The 7100-nt window shown below is 51.7% G+C and overlaps 1 long non-coding RNA gene across 1 annotated transcript; it reads left to right on the top strand.

Moving 5' to 3' along the window:
- The first annotated feature begins 2891 nt into the window (after positions 1–2891).
- On the top strand, positions 2892–4259 carry LOC127491392 (uncharacterized). Its single transcript, XR_007920062.2, has 3 exons — positions 2892–3263; positions 3684–3890; positions 3977–4259. It is a non-coding gene; the product is annotated as an uncharacterized lncRNA (long non-coding RNA).
- The last annotated feature ends 2841 nt before the right edge of the window (positions 4260–7100 follow it).

The raw sequence follows: 7100 nt of genomic DNA, 5'->3' as shown, positions 1-7100 counted from the left end.
CAGTTTGACCTTTGAATCTGTTTAGTCCAGCCCCCTTGCTCTGACTGGGACTGTGGGAACCTAGAGGACAGGACTGCTGTTTCCTATGACCCTTGTGCCATCACTCACTCACTGAACACCCAAGGACACTGACCATGCTGTTACAATTGGGCCTCAAGTCCACTTCCTATCAGCAGCCTCAGATCTGTCACTTTGGAATTTGAAGACTTTAAGCTTTTTTTTTCTCCAATATTTATTTTTAAGGCAGAGTTACAGAGAGAGAGAGAGAGAGAGAGAGAGAGAGAGAGAGAGAGAGAGAAAGAGATCTTCCATCCACTGGTTCACTCCCCAAATAGCTGGTCCGAAACCAGAATCCCGGAGCTTCTTCTGGGTCTCCCACGTGGGTGCAGGGGCCCAATGACTTGGGCCATCTTCCACTGCTTTCCCAGGCCATAGCAGGAGCTGGATCGGAAGTGGAGCAGCCGGGATTCGAACCGGCCCCCATATGGGATGCTGGAGTTATAGGCAGCAGCTTTATCCACAATGCTGCCACCTTCCCTTTTTTTTTTTTTTTAATATTTCTTTCTTTCTTTTGAAAGAGTTACAGGGAGAGAGGGAGAAGCAGAGATCTTCCAACAACTATTTCACTACCCAGATGGCTGCAATGCCTGGGTTAGGGCTGGGGCTGGGCGAGACCAAAGCCAGGAGCCTGGAACTCCATCTGGGTCTCTCATGTGGGTGGCAGAGACCCAAGTACTTGGCCCATCCTCCACTGCCTCCCCAGGCACATTAACAGGGAGCTGGATCAGAAGAGAAACAGCCAGGACTTGAACTGGGGCTCATATGGGATGCTGGTGATCCAGGAAGCAGCTTAACCCGCTGTGCCATGACGCTGGCCCAGCCTGGATCTCTTTTAAATGTTAGGGAAGGTCCTTTCATCTTCTGAGAGTCGGGGTTGGGTGGCCAGCATCCACGTCGGGACTTCATAGGTTTAAGTCAAGCCAAGCCTCCTTTTCTCCACGAGGAAGGGTCCTCCTCTCACAGCTCTGCCGTCTCACCAGCGCTTTGATCACCACAGTCATCTGTAGTCGGCTCCCAGGTTTGAATGCAAATGGTTTATGAGTCCTCCCCCTCCTTTGATCCACGGATTGCTGGGAAAGGCGAAGACCTGTGCCCTCACCCATGGACCTGATTAAATCCCCCAGGAAGGCTGGGACACTGGCATCCTCTCCCCAAACCCACAGGCAGACAGCGACGATGGCGTTGTCGCTGAAGGGGGCCACCGGGCCTGGCAGAGAATCCCTTGTGCTCATTCGTGTATTCAGTCTACAAATGTTTGCCAAGCTCCTAAGATGTTCCTGGCTGCATGCTGTGGGCCGCAGGTACAGGTGCAGCGATCAGCACAGCCAAGCAAAGCCTTGCCCTCCTGGAGTTCATGGTCTAACAGAGGAGAGAAGACAAACGTCCCAACCAGGACAACTTGCCATGTGTCACATGCGCCTACAGGTGTAGGTTGGGGAACCTAATTCAGACAAAGGAGACGTCCCTTCAGCTGAGACTTGAGAAGGGAAGAGTGTCGTCTAGAAAGAACTTGACATTTTTTTTTTAGATGTATTTGTTTATTTAAAAGCAAGAGTTACAGAGAGAGAATGAGAGAGAGAGAGAGATCTTCCACCTGCTGGTCACTCCTCAGATGGCTGCAAGGGCCAGGGCTGGGCCAGGCTGAAACAGGAGCCAGGAACTTCATCCGGGTCTCCCACATTGGTGGCAGGGGCCCACACACTTGGGCCATCTTCCACTGCTTACCCAGGCCATTAGCAGGGAGCTGGATCAGAAGTGGAGCAGCTGGGACACGAACCAGCGCCCAATATGGGCTGTCTCAGGCAGCAGCTTTACCCACTACAGTACAACGCTGGGCCCTGGCTTTTTTGAGAAACAGAGAGGCTGATAACTAAGAGGAAAGGAGTGCTTCGGGAGCTGTAAATCAAATGCCCACAGCAGTGAGCACATTTCACAAATGAGTGAAGTGAGCCAGTCAGAGATGAAAGGGAGCGGCGCCCGGCGGCGTGGAGGAAGCCCGCTGTGTGCAGAGGGCAGCTACCGCTCACCTCCAGCCGGTCCTGCGTTGCCGGGGCCTCTGTTTTTCAAGAGAATTCCCCAGTGTAGATGTTTATACAAAAACTCTGGTTAAAAAACAATGACAACAAAAACTAGGGACGGCGTTGTGGTGCAATAGGTTAAGTCGTGGCCTGTGATACCGACATCCCATATAGGAATGCCTGCTTCTGAACCAGCTACTCGCTCATGCACCTGGGAAAGCAGCGGAAGATGGGCTAAGTCTTTGAGGCCCAGCACCCACGTGGGAGATCTGGATGGAGTTCTTGGCTCTTTGCTCTGTCTGGCCCAGCCTTGTTTGTTGCAGCCATTTGGGGAATGAACCAGTGGATGAAAGATACCTCCCCTTCTCTTTCTCTCTCTCTCTCTCTCTCTCTCTGTCTCTCTCTCTTTCTATCAAATAAATAAATGAATCTTAAAAAAAAAATAGAACACTGAGATCTTCATAATGTACTAATGGCCAGGGCGCCCCTGCTTTGCAGCCCCTGAGCTGAGTGAACCCCCATAGTACCAAGGACTAGCGCAGTAGGGAGGGTCTCTTGGGAAGGCAAACGTAGGCCCAAGTGTCCTCGGCTTCCGGCTCTTGCACCGTGCAAGGAACCTTCCGGGCTGGTGTGTTCTCTTTGGGTCCCACACGCTTTTAACCGTGGGGCTGAGTTTCCTAATTGGCAGGTTGGAGCACTGAAGCCTTGGCGGCCGCCGGGGGCTACAGTGTGTGGGGTAATTAGGGTTTGAAAATGACTTTGAAGCCTCTCAAAGCACAGGTGCTGAAAGCACAGGGCGAAGCTGGGAGGGGATTTCAAAGGGCTTGCTCCTTAAAGTGCCACCGCTGGCTATGCCCTGTTCTCGTCCCTGGGCCTGGGGGCCTTAGCCTGAGGGCATGAACAGGGGCTACCCTCCACTGTGGGAATGCATCAGACAGCCATGCCCCTGCCCGCACCAGCCTGTCCTGTCTTTCCTCCCTCTGTCCCCTGTCCTTTCTCAGCTGGACTCTCAGCGAGCCCGTCTGTGGGCTGGTCACAGTGTCAACTGTAATGCTAGCTCCATGTGCAGCTTGCAGCCCAGCAAGGACAACAGACAGGGGTTTGGAGTTACCCGTGCAGCCTGCGTTACAAGATGGAGCTCGCAGACAAGCCCCCAGGGGTCAGGAGCCAGCCCCCTCGACCAGAGTAAGTGATGCTCAGTCTGCAACCTGGGAGTTGAGGAGTCAGCTAGATAGGAGGGATGGGGTGGGGGAGAATATTCCAGGTACAGGGAGCTTCGGGGATTACAGGGTGGTGAGATCGAGGGAACTGTGAGTGTGCGCAGACTTGAGAGATGTCCACACTCTTGAATGACCCCAGCGCCCAAAGCAGCATGGCAGGTTGGCAGTTAGGAGGCGAATAATGGCCAAATCAGAGACACAGGAGCCACAGCAAGGATTTGATTCTTTGTCTTCTCCTCCTTTTCCTCTTCTTTTGCACCTTGAGGACAGTAAGTTTCTGAGTTTCAACACAAAAGGAAAAGTTCGGGGGGGGGGGGTGCTAGGGGGTGACCTTGTGGCGCAGCAGATTAACCTGCCGCTCTATGACACCTGCATCCCACATCAGAGCACAGGCTCACGTCCCGGCTGCTCTGCTTCTGATCCAGCTCCCTGCTAATGCACCTGGGAAAGCAGCAGAAGATGGCCCAAGTATTTGGGCCCCTGCCACCTATAAAGGAGACCCGGGTGGAGGATCCTGGCTTCAGCCTGGTCCAGCCCTGGATGTTTCAGCCATTTGAAAAGTGAACCAGGGGCTGGCACTGTGGCGTAGCAGGTAAGGCCATTGCCTGCAGTGCCAGCATCCCTATGGGTGCCGGTTCAAGACCTGGGTGCTCCATGTCTGATCCCACCCTCTGCTAGGGCCTGGGAAAGCAGTGGAGGACAGCCCAGGTCCTTGGGCCCCTGCACCTGCATAGGAGACCCGGAAGAAGCTCCTGCCTCCTGGCTTCGGATCAGCACAGCTCTGGCCGTTGCAGCCAATTGGGGAGTGAACCAGCGGATTCTCTCTGCCTCTCCTTCTCTCTCTGTGTAACTCTGACTTTTGAATAAATAAATATTTAAAAAAAAGTGAACAAGCAGATGGAAAAAAAATCTCTCTATCGCTTTGTCAAATAAATAAATCAAATTTTTTTAAAAAGGGAAATGTTAAGACTTGACTGTACTTTTTTCAGAGCTCAGTAATTACTTCCTTGCATTCATCTCATAGAGGAAATCTGGTCAACACACACCTCTAATTCTGCTCTTCTGTGACCATCAAATCACTTTTGGAGCTTTTTTGAATCTTAAGACAGCAGCACCTCACCTGCAAAGTAGGTACTATTGTTAAGTCCGAATTTGGGGTAAGTACACTGGCTCTGAGAGGTCACTGCCCAAGGTCACCCAACCAGGAAGGTGCAGAGGAAGGATTTGAACCTGTCCATCTGGCAGCGAAGCCGAAGCACATTGCAGTGTGGTCAAGGTCACGGCTGACACCTGGGAGATGGCCTGTCCCAGACACAGCCCTAAGGAGAAAAATCCTCTATCTGTGCAGTGCTCCTTGAAGATGCTGGAGGGAAAGCAATTCCCACCTCTGAAATCGGTGTGTGCTCTGAGCTGGGCTGACATCCCACAGAGCGGGGCGGAGGGGCGAGCCCTGCTCTGCGTGTGTCTGCCTACTAATGAGGCAGGGATGCCCGCGTCCCCAGCAAGGGCCTGACCTCCGGGTTCTTCGGATGCCAGCTTTTGTCTGAGGCTTTTTCTCTTTGAGACAGCATTGAACTTGTTCTTGGAATGGCTGCAGAGTAAAAGGGCCTTCCAGGGCCTCTGTTGAATGAAGTGCTCTGTTCCCATGTAAGCTTTGAAAGATGTGAGGAGCAAACAAATGCGGAGTGACTGAGACATTCTGCCGGCGGCGTGGGTGTCCGGTCCACTGGCTAAGATGCCTGCATCCCACACTGCAGAGCCTGGGTTCAATACCTGCCTTTGGCTCCTGATGCCAGCAGACCCAGGAAGGCAGCAGCAATGGCTCAAGCAGTTGGGTTCCTGCCACCCACATGGAGATCTGGATTGAGTTCTCAGCTCCTGGTGATGGCTTGGCCCAGCCCCAGCCCTTGTGGGCATTTGGGGAGTGAACCAGCAAATGGGAGTTTGCTCTCTCCTGCTCCCCCAAAAAAGCTCTGCTTCTCAGGGTGAGCAAGCAGGCAGGTGGCAAAGTCCAAGTGTAGGCTGCCGTGGGACAGGGAGGCCTGGGCCTGGCCCATGTCACACACCCAAGCACCTGTGTTATCACCCTTGGGTTTATCAGCAGAAAACCAAAAGGAGACGCAAGTCATTGGATATGACAATCATACGGTGGTCTGAGTGCACCAGAAAAAACGTAGCCTTTTCTTTTCTTTTCTATTCTTTTCTTTGGTAAACATTTATTTACTTATTTATTTGAAAGGCAGAGTTACAGAGAGAGAGAGAGCTCCATCTTCCATCTACTGGTTCATTCCCCAATGGTTGCAATGGCCAGGGCTGTGCCAGACCAGAGCTAGGAGCCAGGAGCTTCTTTTTGGTCTCCCCTGTGGATGCAGGGGCCCAAGTACTTGGGCCATCTTCTGCTGCTTTTCCAGGTGCGTTAGCAGGGAGCTGGATCAGAACAGAGCAACTGGGACTTGAACCAGCATCCATATAGGATTCTGGCACCGAAGATGGAAGCTTAACCCACTGCACCACGGCCCCCACCTAGACAGCATCTCCTTTTCAGCACTCAGAAGGATGCAGAGAGGCCTCGGGCTGGGTTAGCACTGTGGGTCTCCCGAGCTGGGGGCTGGGTCTGTGGTAGGAAACTTAGACCATTCATGGAAGAGTAGGAAGAGACAATAACAACACAAATGATAAGATACTCATCTACACTTCACATCATAGGAACGCAAATGAAGACCAGACAGCACTTCAAATACCTGTGTGATTGACAGAGGCCCCCAGAGTCGGGAGGCTTTCCCAAAGCAACTCCGCTTGTGAGAAATGACCCACACGGTGCTGTGAGGGGAAGTGAGTGGCTTTCACTGCAACCTTTGCAAGAGATTTGAAAAGACCCAAACGTTCCTGACCATGGGAATGGGTTTACTGATTAGTGAGAGGCCAATGCAGTGGGATTCTAGGCTGTGCTGTAGGGCCCTGGAAGGAAGGCCCATGAAGGCCCAGTGTTAACCAAGGAAGCGGGGTGCAGACTGCTGCGCGTCAGGATGCCGCCACCACTTGTAGGGGGCAGAGCGGGGAGAGGCAAGCCCACCACACCTGTCTGTGTATGAACAGCGTGCACCTGCCAGGAGACACGAGCACCAGGTGGAGGTGGTGACTGCTGGCAGACCTGGGATGCGCAGGACCACTCAGCCAGGAGGGAGATTTACAGTCGATAACTTTTCTCACCATTTGCATTATATTTTAACCATACACTTATGCTACTTTTTCAAAAGAAAAGTAATGAAAAAAGAGGACCAAAAGAAAGATACTAAGAAGAGCAAAAGGAAACTTAATGACAATCCTTGGACTTAGAAGAAAGCACTAATCATATTTGACTTCTATTTTTCCCAATCCGTAAAATGCGGGCAGTTACTATCACCTATGTCGTCAAGTTGCTGTAAGGGGTAAATAAGTTAATATGCATGAAGCTGAGAGTGTTAGGTGCACAGGACAGCATCCCGCAAACGCCTTTCCCAAAGTGTGTTATGTGGGACTGAAAAGACTGCGATCCAACCTCATCCTCTCCTCATGCATACACACACTTAGCAGGGTTCTGAAATTCTACCATTCCTCACTCACTCTTTGGAGCTGACACATTATTCCTTAATAAAATGCGATTTTGTCATCTTTGAGTATCAGTCGAGCTCTCCCAAGTCACAGGCTTTGTGCAGGAGTGCTCCTATGTGGCTGTACAACATGAGGATGCTTTTCAAACCATATTAAACGAAAAAAGCAAAATATAAAGCCATGATTCTGTTAGGCTAATATGGAGGTACAC

Source organism: Oryctolagus cuniculus, chromosome 18, assembly GCF_964237555.1.
Source record: "Oryctolagus cuniculus chromosome 18, mOryCun1.1, whole genome shotgun sequence".
Lineage (NCBI taxonomy): Eukaryota > Metazoa > Chordata > Mammalia > Lagomorpha > Leporidae > Oryctolagus > Oryctolagus cuniculus.
This window is presented reverse-complemented; position numbering and strand designations above follow the sequence as displayed.